General features: G+C 32.5%; 2 protein-coding genes and 1 long non-coding RNA gene across 3 annotated transcripts in view; 2 read left to right on the forward strand and 1 right to left on the reverse strand.

Moving 5' to 3' along the window:
- Positions 1 to 17,421, forward strand: part of LOC111055871 (dynein heavy chain 1, axonemal) — a 357,355-nt gene that overhangs the window by 102,775 nt on the left and 237,159 nt on the right. The window lies entirely within an intron of this gene.
- LOC111058990 overlaps positions 1 to 17,421 on the reverse strand; it is a 104,534-nt gene that overhangs the window by 35,997 nt on the left and 51,116 nt on the right. The window lies entirely within an intron of this gene.
- Positions 15,943 to 16,780, forward strand: LOC120353866. Its single transcript, XR_005572658.1, has 3 exons — positions 15,943 to 15,969; positions 16,070 to 16,129; positions 16,675 to 16,780. It is a non-coding gene; the product is annotated as an uncharacterized LOC120353866 (long non-coding RNA).

Raw genomic sequence — 17,421 nt, forward strand, 5'->3', positions numbered from 1 at the left:
GTACAAAAACCTAAAAAGGATTTGAAGGAATTTTATTGCTCATAAATAGATTATTATATAAAATATTTGAAGATTGAGGTTATGTACATGTATTCACGGATCGGTGACCTAGAGATCGATCAAACCGAGAAACGTAGAATCTGACCAAAACCCCTTGGCAGAGCTTTATTGCAATCAGATGGTGTGCAATGTGAAAAAACACCTGATAACGTGGCTAATTATTAGGTAACATGGAATTAATATTAATGTATAGAATATTAACTAGCATGTAAAGAGCATAAATAAAAAACCAAATAAAAATAATTTAATGTATTCAGGAAATAAGAGGTACCAGGCGCATGAATACCGAATAAAATTTGCATGCACCAATAGTAAAACGGCAGTTAATAGGCGGCAATGGTAGGCCAATTCAAAAATATTTATATATATTTCTATAAATGCCCGGAATCTATGTTGAATTGTTATATAGTCTATGTTATCGATATGGCTCGAAAGCAAGAAATTATTAATCATACAATCTAAGTAATATTTTGGTATTTTTTGTAAGATCTATTTGAACCTAAATGGCGGAGGACTAAGATATTTAAATTTTATGCTAATTTGAAAGTCGGAAATAGGATCTGTAAAACTTGAGAAAGGAGAACCAGCACTCACCAACCAAATGCCACCATAAGAGGATCCCAAATTTTTAGAGCGTAGTACCTTGATAATGATTTTGTAAAAGTTAAAGTTAAAGTAAATTATTAAATTTCTTAAAAGACTTCGTGATGCTATTGTGAAGCAGAAGTCATTTTCATTTTTAAATAAAATTATAACCCCTTGGAGGAGACGATTCCGGCTACCATATTCCCGGACCACATGGAGTTGGATCGACATCGGCGGCTTACAAGATGATGGCTTATAGTGATGGGCGCCCTAGTGCTTCGAATTAATCTGATGATCAAAGCTAGCTCGCCGAAAGGGTTTTTATTATAAATTAAGAAATTAATAAGAGTAATACTTGCGCAAGTAAAATTAGTATTCAAGGTATTTTATTGAAAGAAAAATATAGATCAATATTTCAGAAATTTCTATTAAATCAAAGAAGTACAAAATCTAGGCTAGTAAAACATATGCATATGATATTTAATTTTTGCAATATAATTTGCGATAGTTTATCTTAGCTCTAATTCACTAGATGAATGGCTCTACCTATTCCGTCAGGTGCCGAATCTTGCACCCTGAGATAAAAAATATATATTCGATACAAAGAAATCTGCTAAGCACCAGAGATTTTTATATATATATATTTGGATTATTAGTGGCTAATTTATCAAGCTGATCTTAAAGCACATATTTTTAATTGAATTGTCCAAGTCGACAAGTATTAGCAAGCGCATATCGCAGCTACATGCAAAAGAATGCATATGATTTTAAGATAAAGGCACATGGTAATGATTCGTGCCATAAATCTAGAATATAAAGTTTAGCCTGTGATATTTTATTGATTTCAATTATTGTTCTATTTTTATATTATATTTTTTATCGCTCTTTATATATTTCTTGCCTCGATTTATTTTTTGCATTATTTGTGTAATATATGTATGAAACGTTTATGGTGTGCAATTTATTTATTATTCCTCAACACTATTGTATAAGTATTATATTTATATATATTTATTTTTTATTGAATTACAAGAGTTATAGGAGAAGCCCATACCTAGGCTTATCAAGATTTTTTAAGACTGAATACTATTAAAAAACCACGACCTAATTATATAATTATATCAAATCTCATGCTTTACCGACTGATGCCAAGCAGGAGGCTAATCGTTATTTAAATATAAAGAATAACGTGACAACATCAACCCCTCGTAAGGGGGTGACTTAGGGGTTGTAACTCGATCATTTTAAATGTAAACACCCATTGTGTGGTACATCATTATTTTAAAGGCCTTTCCAAAACAAGAAAGATGACATTAATAAAAATGTTATATGATACAATATGTATCCAAGATTGAAGTTTGACTGATTGAAGTTTCAGTTTTTATATAAATGAGGGGTTGTATTTTGATTGTAAATACCCATTGTATGAAACATCATTTTGAAGGCCTTTTTGAAACGAATATGATGACACCAATAAAAATGTTATATGATACTTTTATCCAAAATGGTGGCTGATTGAACGTTATCAATTATTTCTTAAAAAACTGAAACTTCAATCAGCCGCCATTTTGGATAAAGTATCATAGAACATTTTCATTAATGTCATTTTCCTTGTTCTAGAAAGGCCTTGAAAAGTATGTAGCACACAATGGGTGTTAACATTAAAAATATTTGAGTTACAACCCCTCATTTTCAAAAAAACTAAAACTTCAATCAGCCGCCATTTTGGATGAAAGTATCATATAACATTTCCATTATTGTAATTTCTCTTGTTTTAAGAAGGCCTTGAAAATGATGTAGCACACAATGGGTGTTTACATTCAAAATATTTGAGTTACAACTCCTTATTTCCTTGAAAACTAAAACTTCAATCAGCCGTAATTTTGGATACAAGTAGTGTCATAGAACATTTTAATTGACGTTATCTTTCTTGTTTTAAGAAGGCCTTAAAAATGATGTACCACACAATGGGTGTTTACATTTGGAATATTCGAGTTACAACCCCCAAGTCACCCCCTTATGAGGGGTTGAAATTCAGTTGTACGTCAAAAGATTGCCAATAACTTATCCTGAAAGTTACAGTATTATATATACAACAGTCTCCAACTTATTGAAGTGAGTCATATGTATGGGGACACATACATAATGACTCACTCTGTATATTGAAGCCGATTTCAAAAATATTTTTTCGAAAACCATATTTTCGTCCTGTATGTATTAGAAGATAGTAGTACAATAGTGATGCAGTAAAATGAATCATAGTATGATTGATAATATTGGCCATTATAAGGTGATAAAAGCTTAAAAAAATCAAATTTACTTATTAGATGTTGAAGGAATACACTAAACACATGCAGAACCTACAATCAACAGTAGGCTACTTGCCTTCAGTACAAGCAAACAGTACTCTACCTAATTGAATCAAGCTATTCGATTGAGTACATTACCACTATTGATTACATTAGTACAAAGTACATTACCACAATTAATTTTCATAAACATTACCACAAAATTGAGATAAATTTATTTTTTGAAAAATCTTTATTGTAGGAAGCAGAATTACTGTGTTAATATTATTCACTGTGAACTGACACCTCATCTCTACCAGTCTTAATGCTATTATTTCAATCCAGGAAATCTACTTCATTAATATAAAACAATGCTCATCCTGCGTGAGTAATTAGTAAGCAATATGAGAGGAGACATGAGAGAGATGTTGCGAGAAAGAAGAGGTAGTGAGAGAGTGGAATACAAAGAGGAGCTACAAATTAAAGGAGAAAAAGAAGATAGTGAGTGAGATAGAAAAAGAATAGAATGAGTGTGATAGAACTCCTACCTCTTCATAGAAAAAGAGGTAGTGAGTGAGTGGAATACAAACAGGAGCTAGAATTAAAAGAGAAAAAGAAGATAAGAGGAAAAGGAAAGACAAGTGATAGAGATGTGATAGTTATGACATAGTAGATAGGAGAGAGTAGGTAAAAGTTACACGGATAAGTAATTGGAAAATATTGAGGGATCGGAAGTGACTTACTTGCAGAATTGAGTAATGAACAATCATTTCCGAGATTACAAAAGTAATATTCTCCACCATTTTTAATTCTAGAGAGCTGGACGTCACTGTTTTTACATTATCGGAAAACTTGAAAGGTTATTGAAGATGAATAATGCTATCTCAATCAATAGCAAAGTTCTGAGATGGTTTCAGGGAAATCATGAATATTTTTGAATACTCGGAATTGAAGATTAGGACTTTCCTGATTATTTAATATTATTTCTGGGAAATTCTAAAAGGCTTTAAAATCCTCTTTCCGTTTTTCACCAAAGTACGTGACGTTGGATAATGGAATCAATTAGGCGAGTTCAAAAAGATATGGGATTTTTTGTGGATGACGGATTCTCTGAATAAAGTATTTTAAAGTGAATCCAGTATTTTTTTGCTTTAATAATGTATGGCGGAGTGATGGAGAGAGATTTATGAGATTGTATGGAACCGACTGAAAAGCAAGAAACATCACGAACTATTTGAATTCTTCGCATTCATCAGATCTATTTACAGATTGCTTGGGATCCCATATTGGAGTACGGTACATGTACATTGAGATTTCACACTGTCACTATCACTAGAATTCTCATTTTCCTCAACACTGTACTTCATTTTAATAAAGATTTTTTTAATTTGATCACTTTAATTACTAATCACTTTACACTTTAATTGACAGAGTGGATCAATATAAATATCTGGGGGTCATTTTTGACCATCAGCTGAGTTGGGCACCACATATGCAGTGTGTCAAGCAAAGGCTACGACGGATGCTGTATGGTCTATCTCAGTTGAGCCAAGTACTTGATACCAGATTAAGTAAAAGAGTATACCATGCTTATGCACAGTCAGTGTTACAGTATGGTATCATTGTCTGGGGAGGGGTGTCATCTGCTAGCCTGGAGCCTCTCTCGGTTACCCAGCGCACCATTATAAAAAAAATTCTTAAAAAAGAACCCAGATATCCCACGTCGCTGTTGTTCTCGGACTTCCCTGTGCTCAATTTAAGACAACTGTATATTAAAACACTTCTCACATATATCAGGAAACACAAAATAGAACTACTCAGCAATATTCAACATAACTATCAAACTCGACACAGAAATAACCATGGTTATTCAACACCTCAATTATATCACGGAATAGAACTTAGGTCTCCTCACTATCTAGCACAAATCGTCTATAGAAATTTGCCCAATGATATCAGGGAGGCTGAGAGCTGCAGCGATGTGGTGTATAAAAGGAAGCTGTTTAAATGGTTGATTGGCATAGGTTGGGCTGGAACCGAGGGCTTACTTCATTCCTATGCTTCTTAAATCTCTACAATTTAATAAATAAATTGTCACAGTCTTGAGTCCTCTTGCTCTTTTTTTAGCTCTTTCTTTCCATTTAAGCACTCTTCACAAATGGTTACAAAAACAGTGGTAGGGAAGTGCAATAGTCTGTAGATTGCACTCTATCATATTAGCATATATGTTAGGTTAACTTAGTATTATGAATGTATATTATTTTGCTCATAACTATTTCAAACTCAATTTACTTTTTGTTAAATTCTTGCTCATAGGAACTCTCCCCCATTCACAGATGTATAGTCTTCTTGGGGGATTCCACTTTTCAATAATGTTACAAGTTTAAATAAAATAGTAAAGTAATTTATCTTTATATTTATTGTTTTATTGTAACTTAACTATATTTACAAATTTGTAATTTCATGTGGAAATAAATTGAATTGAATTGAATTGAATTGAATCGAAGATATTCTAGAGATTGATGGGTGAGATTTGATGGGCAAAATGAAAATTTTAAATGTATCGAAATAGGATAACTATACATTAAAAAATCAACATTCAAATAAGATTAGTTTGTATCAGAAAATTATAATAATTCATGACACTTATTGATCATATTTCATTTCGTTCACTATCATCAAGCCTTCATTGTCAAATTGTAATTCAATATGTTAATAGTATAAATTCAGTCATCTTGTGACCAGAAATACTAGTGGACGCCTTGACATGGATATATACGTCGTGACATGACTAGATACAATTTACTTGATTGTATCTGGTACTTCGGTTCAAATGTAATCAATCTAATTACACGTGCGCATACAATTATCCATTAATTACCTTCATAGTACATGCACTAATCACAGGAGCCACTCCTTGAAATCTAGGTTGTCAATTATGATTAGAACCTATCAAATTTTGAATATAAGGCGATGCTGGATTCTTTTTTTATGTACCTACACTTGAAAATGTGGAAGTATTACTTTATGGGAAGTATGCTGGAAATCTACTGCTTCATTTGAAGTTTAGAGCTTTATTGGAATTTGATCGCCAGATTTAATATTGAATAGAATATCTGATTCAAACTTGAGTAGTGCTGTGACAATATAGCGGGCAAATGTGTTATATTATAATAATATCGGGGGACCGAGCTTTGCTCTGGAGTGTAAAAGCATAGAAAATTTGTAACGAAAGATTGAATTTTTGAATTTATAGTTTATATTTATTTATCCATTTTCTCAGTTTTCTCAGTCGTACAATTATTTTTACACTTACATGAGTAGGCACAACAGGCTTATGCCCGAAAATGTCCCTTTTCAAATTTATACTACAGTCCAAATCAAAATCTACGTTAAGCTACTATTACTATTACTCATCAAAATAACAATTTATTCACACTTCAGAAAACAAAAACATCATAAATTACAAATAGATATACTATGAATTCGATTTACTATGATTGCTACAATATTTGTTAATATACTATGTACTATTCTACACAAACAGCATCTAGTTACTATTTTGGACTTTCTGAAGTAAACATGTTTTCTAAAAAAAAAAATAAACGAAAATAAGTTTCTCTTGCTGAATTTTTCTTCTCGTGAGATCAGCTGGATGATCCCACACACATGCACTCGGTCACTCTCTTCCATTACGGTATGGACAGACGACAAAATTTCCAGCTGTTTTTCCAAGGACGTATTTATACTTTTAATGTCCTTCAGCGAGTTATCCAAGGATTGAGACCTAGTGCTATCGAATCTTCATAAATCATAAACCTACTTTGTTCCAAATTTCGTGAGAATCGTTGGAGCAGTTTTCAAGATCCGTTAAACATAAATATAATACCCATATAACCAGATAACAAGATAACCAAATAACCATATATACAGAAATTGCTAGCATAATATAATAGGATAAGGGCAATGATATTAGCCCTGAAGAATGAAACTGATTCTTTATTATTATTATATTAAATTCTTCAAATTTGATTTACTGTTCAGGTGACTTAGTATAAATATTGTTCAACACCCAAATTGTATCAAAGTTCACATTCAAAACTTCTATCAATTCCAATCAATCTTCATTGTTTTTATTTCAAATACTGTTATTCAACCCAAATTAAGAATGTTCTATTTTCAATACCATTTGAACCACAACAATAAATGATGGTTATAACTTGATAATATTGGAAATCAAAACTTGACTTCAATTTCCAATCAAATTACGGTGTATGAAATTCTGTGAGGATGAAATTTTGTTTGATTTTAAATTTCTGCTACACAACCTAGTTCTTGAGGAGACATAATAATCCCTTTTACGTTCTGTAAATGGAAATCCGAGTACTGCTAAAGATAGCATCCTTGATAGAACTTTTCAATTTCTTTTCAAATATTTGTCTTCTTGACACGCAGACGAAATGCAATCAGAGACAAATCGTATCAAATTTCCACCGCACGTTGCGACAAACTCTCAAGAATTTCTAAGATCGAAGCTCTTCCGTTTCAACTGAACAATACAATTCATCACTCATCCGTTCTGAATCAATCTCTTGTTCTCCTCTCCGGAACATTCTATTCTTTCTCCTCATTCCAATTTGTTTCTCCCTACATTTCATGGATTTTTTCGTCTTGATCTTTTCACATCACAAATTTGTATGAAGAAACAGTGATTGGCAAGCATATCAAGTAATTGAACCTTTTCTCCTTTTGATTCTTGTTTTCGTCCTTTCCACTCATATACCTTTTTTATCCTTATCTTGTTATTATTCTCTCTTGTCCACCCGTGAATAAAGTGCTCCTCCTCCTTGGTATTATTATAGCATTGCTGTTCCTGTCTCATTTCTGTACCTTATTCTACTATTCCATCTCCACCTCTCACAACTCTACTATACTACTATTTCTACTCTACTCTACTTTTTTCTTCTCCTGTTATAAGTATCCTCATTCTTCCTACAGTTTAATGCTTCTAACTATTTTTCTTTTCCTCCACTTCTGCTTCTTCTGTCTTGTAATTAAAATTCACTTGCAAATGATGAACAATATAATAAATAAATACAATCTATAATATGTGAGCAATTGATAGGAAATAAAAGTCCAATCATCACATACGTAAATGAAATTTATTTGAGCTAGTCTTTCTCCTCTTCCTCCTTTTACTCTCTTCATACACCTTATGCCCTAAACCTCCTTATCTTCTGTTATACTCTGTTCATTTATCCCTTCCTTAGTTTCAATTCTCTGATGCTTTCCATGTCTCCTACCTTCATATTTATTCAAAATACCTTCAATTTTTTTCCATCACGTTTCTGCATCATCAACAAACTTGTCCTACCCTTTATTAACAGCAAGGACCTATGAAGAGTCTCTACATGACCACCAAAATGTTGAGGCAATCCAGCTTTTGGACAACTCAACATTAACGAGCAGATTAAAAAGAAAGAAGCCAACAGATTTAGTGTGAACCTCCAGGAGTGCTTAGTGAATGTGGAAAATATATACATTAATTTAGTGCAGTGATTATTATGAATAAGCTAATTTGAAACCAGGAGAAGCTATAACAAGATTATTGTTGTAGAATTATCTGAAGTATTAATTTGGGATAGAAATGAACTGATCGTTTATCCTAGTACCTGCAAATTTGAGAGGCGGGTGATGGTGGCTCCATCTATGAGTGAAATTGGTAAATTTCAAGCAGTAAAAAAAGTTCAAACAGTTCGTCTGCTTCGTGTTTGTTTACATTAGTGTCATCATAACCTGACTTCTCATAATTTTTTTTTCAAGATTTCATTCAAGAATCATACATTTCATTCTAACTGAATAATTTGAGATGGACATCAACATTTCAGGTACCAATTATTCAAGCCTTCACTGAACCGTTGTAATTGGACAAGTGACGAGTATTTTTTGTTTGTTTTTCTTTAAAACATAAATAAAACCTGATTTTAAATTTGATTTTCAATCTTTCTCTCTCTCATTCATCTCACTCAATTCCGTGTTGTGTGGCAGAGAGGACCTAGAGTCCTAACTCCGCTCTTAATAAAGGCAAACTTTTAAATTCAAACCTGATTTTTCTATCCTTGTTACTCTCTATAGTCCTCCTCTTATCATCCCATTCTACCTCCCATCTTATCACTCTCCCACTCCTATTATTTACTTCATCATCATCCTTCTCTGCTTCATTCCCTTCTCCCCTCGTCTCTCATTATCCTCTTTCCTTGTTTCATCTCTTGTTCAGTCCCCCTCTTCACATCCACCTTCCCCTTTTATCCTGTTCAACAAAGCTCCAGTTGCTGCTCTGAATATTTATAGTCTTGCAGTTGTCAATTCGTAGGCTGTAGGCTGTTTCCCAACATCTATTCCGTCTGACACCTGCCACGTGACATGAACATTCTGTCAATATTTTTATAGAATCACTGAGGCCCGAACTTTGCTGCCATTACAAAACAGGCCTATTGCTTTGTTATGATATCTAAAAGGAGTATAGTGGGATCTCCCTTTCAGTCTGGCTCTGATTTTGCTTCTAGACTGGAGCTTTTTTCGAATGCATTCAAGTCGAATCAATCAAGTTGATGGTGGACTCAGACTGCATATTTTCCCAAGTGAATGAACTTGTTATTAGAAAAATCCTTCCGAATTATCTGGAACATCCTTATTTCCTCGAATTTATCAAATATTCTAATGAGATGTGCAAGTGTTAAGCATTTTGTTAATAGTAAAAAAAAGATTTAATTTCCAATAAAGTGGAACATTGATTATTGATACTATTATTCATTTTATTTATATATTTATTGTTATTTTTACAAAATGGCACTGACCGAGAGAGAAAAACTGAGGATACTCATTGTACTATTCCTCTCCCAAATTTAGATAACATTTTAAAAGTCCGAAATAGGGTTATAATATCACTCTTCTAAAATTAAGTCCATTCTTACTAAAAAACAACAGAAACTGAAAATTTTGACGGTCGAAAACTGTATATTAGAAATGATTTTTCAATTCTCTGATCATTGTATTGTTTGTGCTAAATAAATAAATAAATAAATAAAAACATTTTTTTATAATCCACTCTGCATTTAAATAATAGTAATAATATCAACACAACAGTATAATACTAAAAAAAAACAATGATTAATGTTCCCTTAATTCTATGAATTATTTCCTCGAATTTATCAAATTTTCTAATGAGATGTGCGAGTGTTAAGCATTTTGTTAATAGTAAACAGTTAGGTTTCATTTCCAATAAAGTGGAGCATTAAAAATTGATATTATTATTCATTTCATTTATTATTATTTTTACAAGAAAAAACTGACCGAGAGAGAAAAACAAATGATACTTCTTGTAATATTTCTCTCACAAATTTAGATAACATTTTAAAAGTCCGAAATAGGGTTGGAATGCCACTCTTCTAAAATTCAGTCCATTTCTAGTATACTAGAAAACAACAAAAACTGAAAATTTGACGGTAGGAAACTGAATATTGGGAATAATTTTTTGAATTCACACTGCATTTCAATAATAGTATATCATCACAACAGTGTAATACTATCACTGAAGAGAAACAATACTTATTGCTCCAATAATTCCATGGCCTTACAATCTTGTCCTGTAGTATCTTCGCAATGATGTATCTGTGGTCAATTATAAACTGATGAGAACAAAGAACTTAGAAAACAATATGAAACAAATTTCAAAATGCAAATTCAAATTTAGTTATTTGCCATAAAATAATACAGATTAATAAAATAAATTCTAAATTAAAAAAATTGCACTACCGCCAAAGAACAACTTGTGCGCCGGCAGTGAGTTCGAACAACTAGTTTACAGCAAACATGTGAATAGAAAAGAAAATAGAGCTTATTGAAACCACTAAAATAAATAAAACTACGGAGCTAGGTCACATTTTAATATTTACATACGATATGACAAAGTAATAAAATTACAAGCAAATGAAAAATTCAGAAATACCGAAACAAGGAAGCTATGACATTCATAAATAAATAAATAAATTTATTCACAAATTTATAATAATACGAGTAATAGTATTAACAACAGTTGGCCTTCTCTGTACAAATTATCCATCTCGGGCCACTCCCGTGTTTCGGATGGACACATTAAGCCGTCGGTTCCCGGCTGCCTAAAAAGCAGTCGTTAGGTCATATCAGAGGGCCTGAAATTGATCAGTTGCGACCTGAAAACTCTCACACCAGACCTGAGCCAGTCAGGTCACTTGACATTATAATTATCATCATTCTTTAAAAATGAATTTATTAACAAATTATTGACGATGAAAAAACACTGAAAAAAATAAATGAAAAAACTATTGTATTGAGTGGAGGAGAAGAATATTCATGAATGAATGAGTGAAGACACTGAATGGGAAGAAATTGAGATGAAGAGGATGATATTTACATCTGTATGAGTTAATAATTGGTATCTATTATAATGTCTAGAAAGCAATTATCTTGGTGACAGTGCAGTATTTTAAAAACTCGAATGGAAGAAATTTGTGATTGAGAGACTGTTTGTTCTTCCGTGTCGGTTATTCTGTATGTCCATGAACTGTGAAACTCAATAAGGACTTGACAGCGCCAAAAATCTTAAGAAACTCGAGTAATAAGACTTGTAAGCTCTCCAATTTAGTATTTTTCCTATTTCTACCAAATAAGGAGTCAATATTGTTCATAATTATCTGTGTGCAGTCTGTGTATACAGGAATGGCATCCAAATATTGGACATTTCATTTCATTTCATTTATTCATAGACAATAGATACAATGCAGGTAAAAACAACAGGCATTCGCCCAAAACTGCTTTATACCTTAATTTGGAATACACGGTCTAGAGGATATGTAAATAATAACTTAATTAACACACTATTTTGAGTCCAAAAAATGTAAGTAATATATGACATGTAAAAGGAAAGATGAAGATTAATGAGAATGATAATAATAATTATGAATGAGAAACTTGGTAATCAAATGAATGAACAGAGTAATGAGAGTTTGTCATGGTAGCATGGCATGAAGTGTTGGCAACAAGATAAATGAAAAACTCCCTGAAACAACTAGACACAACTTCTGAAACGTTCAGTCCGAAAATATAGCGAGAGAACTTCCGAAACGTGGAAGATAACGCTGTGTAAATAGCTTGTAAAAAGGTTTACTGTTCAACTTTTGCAATATCGTTCACTTGAAGAAAGAAGTTCTGGAAAGAAAAGGAAGATAAGAAGGTTTGAAAGGAGAAGCAGGTGTAATCCCTAATCCTGTAAAGCCGTTGCACACTTTTATCAGTCTACCTTCTTATCGCGTTTCTGAAGTGGCGATTGTACATTTCTGAGAGGAAACTTTTTCTGAGATTAGAGGATACTGATGAGAGCAGATAAACACTGCACAGCCGAACTTTCAAGATACTTTTTTAAGAGGAGTTAGTGATGCTACTAAGAATGATTCACTAATGTACAAATTAGTTTTAGAAGAGTTAGTGATGTTACTTAGAATGATTCACTAAGGTACAAATTGTTGTTGATGTATTGATGATTTGAAGAAGCTGTGAATCACGGATTTTCACAGTACAATAAATTATATGTAGGACAAATGTGGATTGGGTCTCTTCATTGGCCCACTTATAACTCCATGTGTGAATAAATCGTATTATTCATTTATTCATCTATAGTGACGAAAACTATCAGCAGAAGAAATGCCTCTCATTTAAAGAATATTGACAGTTTCAATCAAATAGCATTATACTGAAATTAGAATTAAGAATCGTAGTTCACTTTCGACCTATATTTTCATTTTACACATTGTGAAGTTGTGCTCCTGGGGGGGTTATCTCTTATGATAGAGTCCCACGTTATGAAGCTATTGTGAGAAGTTGTGGATTGTAATTCCTTCACAGATAATACGATGTTTCTGGTATTTATAAGAGCAGTCTCTAAATTCCCTCTTTTGCGAATAAATTCACAAAAAATTAAGGCCTTCCGGCTCGCAAAATTACTGGGTTCAAACCTCAGCTCTAGCTCAGTGGTAGAAACATGAATTTTATAAATACAAATAATCACCATAAGGTTCAGTGATCGGTAATTGGTAATTCTTACCGCTGCTTCTATGAAGTTCTTGAAGAATACCAGTAAGGAAATTAAAAGAATATTTGATGACTGATTATCAGTAACCATGTACCACTAGAGAATAATCAGGACCAACTATAGTTGTTTCTAGTTGATTCTTAAAACGCTCGTCGTGAATACAAGTATTCACCAATATACCCTTTCAAAATTCCTTAGAACTTACAACGCCAGTTCTTGAAGCTCTCTGGATCCTTATATGATATAACTGGAACCTTATTAATATAATTTCTTAATATACTTGTTCTGGCTGATAGAATGAATATCATCAAAGGATGATAAATATTGAGTGCTCTGAATAAGGTTAATATTATTTGATTCTATGATTTTAAGTGCTGCTAAATATTTGTTGGTACCAAACAGTTCAAACTATATAACACGAGATGAGTTGGGATATAATAAAAAATTCTATAAGTTTGTATGCTGACATAAAACACAAAATATATTCCCATAAAACAGATATGCATAAATATTCAATATCTCTATAATTCACTTAAATAATCTATTCCTAAAATCTGAATATTATCACAGGCTTTGCTAACATTCACAATGGTGAGTTTCAAATTCATAAATATATTATTTATAATACTGGTACTTAGACTTCCAGTCAATACAAAATTCTACCAATAAAAACCTGTTCGGTCTATAAGTTTGATATGGTATACTTTGTTCAATAAACAAAATTAATATTTAATAATTAATATTCAAACATGAGATCTCAGGGATTTATATGAGTTCGGGCTGTGCATGGAAGTAAGCTTCCTACATATATTAAATAAATTTATAAATGTTCTTATGAACTATGTGATATTGTTCAACACGTGGTGACTTTTTATTTTAATTCTAATTAATTGGAATAGCGCTTTTTGTTTTAATAATTACCCCCACTGAACGTAGAAAAAATGAGCTCATTTGGTTTGACTTATCACTCACTGACTGAAGTTCTAGATGTTCTCGTGGATTGAATTAATTATTTCCAATAATTAATTAGGTAGGCTCCTTCTCGTCACTGCTGGGCTAACGCGTGATCCAGATTTTTATAAGTTTCTTTCGAATTAAAGCTATTTTTATGGGAATCTTTACAATTACGAACTCCTTGACAGCACTGAGTTCACAAATAATTAACATTCAACAAACATACATTACATTTAAAAAAGGGTTTGGCTTAATAATTCATTAAAAAATTTTTTAAAAGGAAGAAGAAAAAAGCCCTAAGCTCCATGTGCATCCTCTCGGGTTGGGATCTTAAGCCAGAAGAAGAAGGTTTTCAGAAAAATTTGCCTCTTCCTAGAATAATTCTGTAAGCTACTCTCTGATTGGCCTTCAATTTAATAGACTCAATACAATTGGTTGCCTTGGGAATCAGGGCTTCCTCGGCTTTATAATAGAAAAAATTAAATAAAAGAAGTTTTTATACAAATATATGGAGTATTTATCTTAAATTGAATTCATAAATAATCGTAACATACGATTTTAATAGTTAATACATTTAGTTTTTATATGAGTTTTGTATACTCTTGATTTATCATGCTTTTTTGGATTATAATAAATATTTATACAGAAATAATAGTTATTTGTATTTCTACACATCGACTTCCTTTAGTATACATAATATATCCTTTATGAGTGAATTTTATATGATTCAACCGGTCATATGGGTTGATCGAATAATCAGCTGATTCGTTCAGTATTGGTTCTAATAATTATCGATTTATCCAAGATCGACTAATTCTTTTCAAAATGTAAACAAGTAACTCTAACCTCAATGTTCATGCATTTTATTTATTTATTTTTTTTTTTTTTGTTTATAATCCGCCAATAATAATTATGCCGCTTTATAATTTTTTGATCTTACCAATGGGTTCTCATAATTATTAAATCACAATAATACATGTTTTCTTATCGTTGTTGATAATGCTATCACTCCTAATCGCTAATAATACTTGATTTGAGTTGATTTACTCTTTGGATAGGTCTAACCTTTTTTCCAATTTTATAGTTCTATTACATTTCATTGGCTCATTTGAAAATATTTGGTGGTTTCAAATTACCACGTGACACAAAACGCCCTCTGATTTCTGATTTAAAACGACAATTCGAGAATATAATATAAATTTTATGATCCAGTTGGTTTTGGATCAGAAATCATACATGTTACAAAGTCTGCTAATAACTCTACTGAGAATCCTACCTCCTAACAATTCAACAACATATACAACAATAAATAAATTCAATTCAAATACATACGCCTTACATCGGCCAATCTCCTTCTACACACAATACACAATATAAACTATCTCCTCCTCCATACATAATATAAATTTTTTTTTTCTAATCCACGCTCTGCCCTCAGGCCAGAAGCACATTTGAACGTTGGTGCAAAATCATTGCCAACCTAACAAACTGGTAATTCTCCGACTTGCAGAGTATAACATATTTTCTCCCTCAACATAGAACAGTGACTTGTACATTTTCATTTCATTCTCTTGCAGAAATTGGGCTTTGTTTTCATATAATGGATATTTTTAAGGATAATCTTTGGTAGGTTTTATCAACAAGAACTTCTTATTCCTCTAATACATTGAGACTTGGGATTAATGCTTTTGGTGGTAACTATGCGGTTTGATCATTTGGCGGATAATTTTAGTGATTTTCTTAATAGTTTATACATAAATAATAATAATATAATATTTTTATAATATCTCTACATGCAATTCACATTTATATGACACTTGATCTTCTTATTCGGGGTATCAACTTTGATGATTTAATAGGCATTGACTACTCTGGTTTTCGTAGTGGACAGCTGGTTTACGTTGGCTTCGGTTTGTCACTTGTCGCCATCTTGATGTCTCTTCCTGCTACATGAAGGTAAGTTGGCTTTTAACATTAGAAGTTATTTATTCTCTTGTTTCATTAATAAGAAAGGTGTTAAAAATGGTTTCTAAATTTTTTATTTCTTTATTTTCAGGTGTTGTTATTCGAAGTGGATACTCGTCTGCTAATTAAGTTTATTGTTGGCGTTTGTCTGGTATGTATACCTTGTCAGGTAGGCCAATGAAGTTTAACCAAAATATTATTGTTTATATCCTTATCGCTTATTGTCCCGATAATACGGCTTGAGATTAGAAATATTTTCCCACCAAGTTAAATTTGGTTTGCTTTCTTCATACAACTGAACTGTATTACGTTCAGTTACGGCTGCAATTTTGTATGGTCCAGTATAAATATGGAAGAATTTTCTGGTAGTTTTTTCCAATGCATTGGATAATCTATGGCTTTTTAAAAGTATTTCATCTCCGACACTGTATTTAAATTGCTTGGATTTATTATCATGATAATGCTTTCGTGAGGTCGCTGACCTTTCTAATCTCTGTTGTACAATGTGACAGATGTCTAGGTTAGGATGAGTTAAAGCATTCGACGGTGGGAAATCTATTAACTTTTCAATAAACATTTTATTTCTTTCTCCGAAAATAACCTCTACTGGTGTATATCCTGTGTTTTCATTGATGCAATTGTTGAAACATTCTTCCAGGAACGGTAGATATCTAACCCAACTTTGATGTTTTTCAGCGCAGTACGCCCTCATGAATCGTGAGATTTCTGCCATGCGGCGCTCCACGGGGTTCGAACTAGGAGAATATGTGAAAGTTCGAGATATTTTTATATCAGCCAGGTCAAGTATTCTTTTCCACTGTTTGCTACAAAAATATGATGCATTATCTGATAGAATGCGCTTAGGTTTTCCTACTTGCGGAGTCCACTTATTCACTATGCAATTTGCTAGGACTTCTCCTGTTAGCTTACCGATGGGAAAGAACATGGTGTATTTAGAGAATGTGCATGTTAATACGAATATATATATTTCTTCCCATGTTGTGCTAGGGGTAGAGGACCATAAATGTCGGCTGATACTAACTCCAATGGGGCGGTCGGCAATACAGGTATCATTGCTCCCCTGACTTGATATTTTAAATGTTTGGTTTTCTGACATAGGTCGCATGCTCTTAACACTTTGACTACCTTTTTGTGCATACCTTTCAGATAACAGGCTTCTTTTAGTGTACATATCGTTTTTCTTACTCCAAAAGTGGCCAATTCTCTCATGCATTTCCTTAATCACTTCTTCCGCTATTTCCTTAGGTATTATGATTCTCCAGTTATAATCTTGTGGTGTGGTGCGGTGAAATAGGAATCCACGGTATCGCGTGTACTGTCGCAGGTAGTGGGGCGGTTCAGATGGTCCTTCCTCCAGTATTTCTAAAATTTGGGATAGCTTAGGGTCTTCTTTTTGCGCATTCTGAATCCTTCTGGGTGTTA

The sequence above is a fragment of the Nilaparvata lugens genome, chromosome 12 (genome assembly GCF_014356525.2).
Source record: "Nilaparvata lugens isolate BPH chromosome 12, ASM1435652v1, whole genome shotgun sequence".
Lineage (NCBI taxonomy): Eukaryota > Metazoa > Arthropoda > Insecta > Hemiptera > Delphacidae > Nilaparvata > Nilaparvata lugens.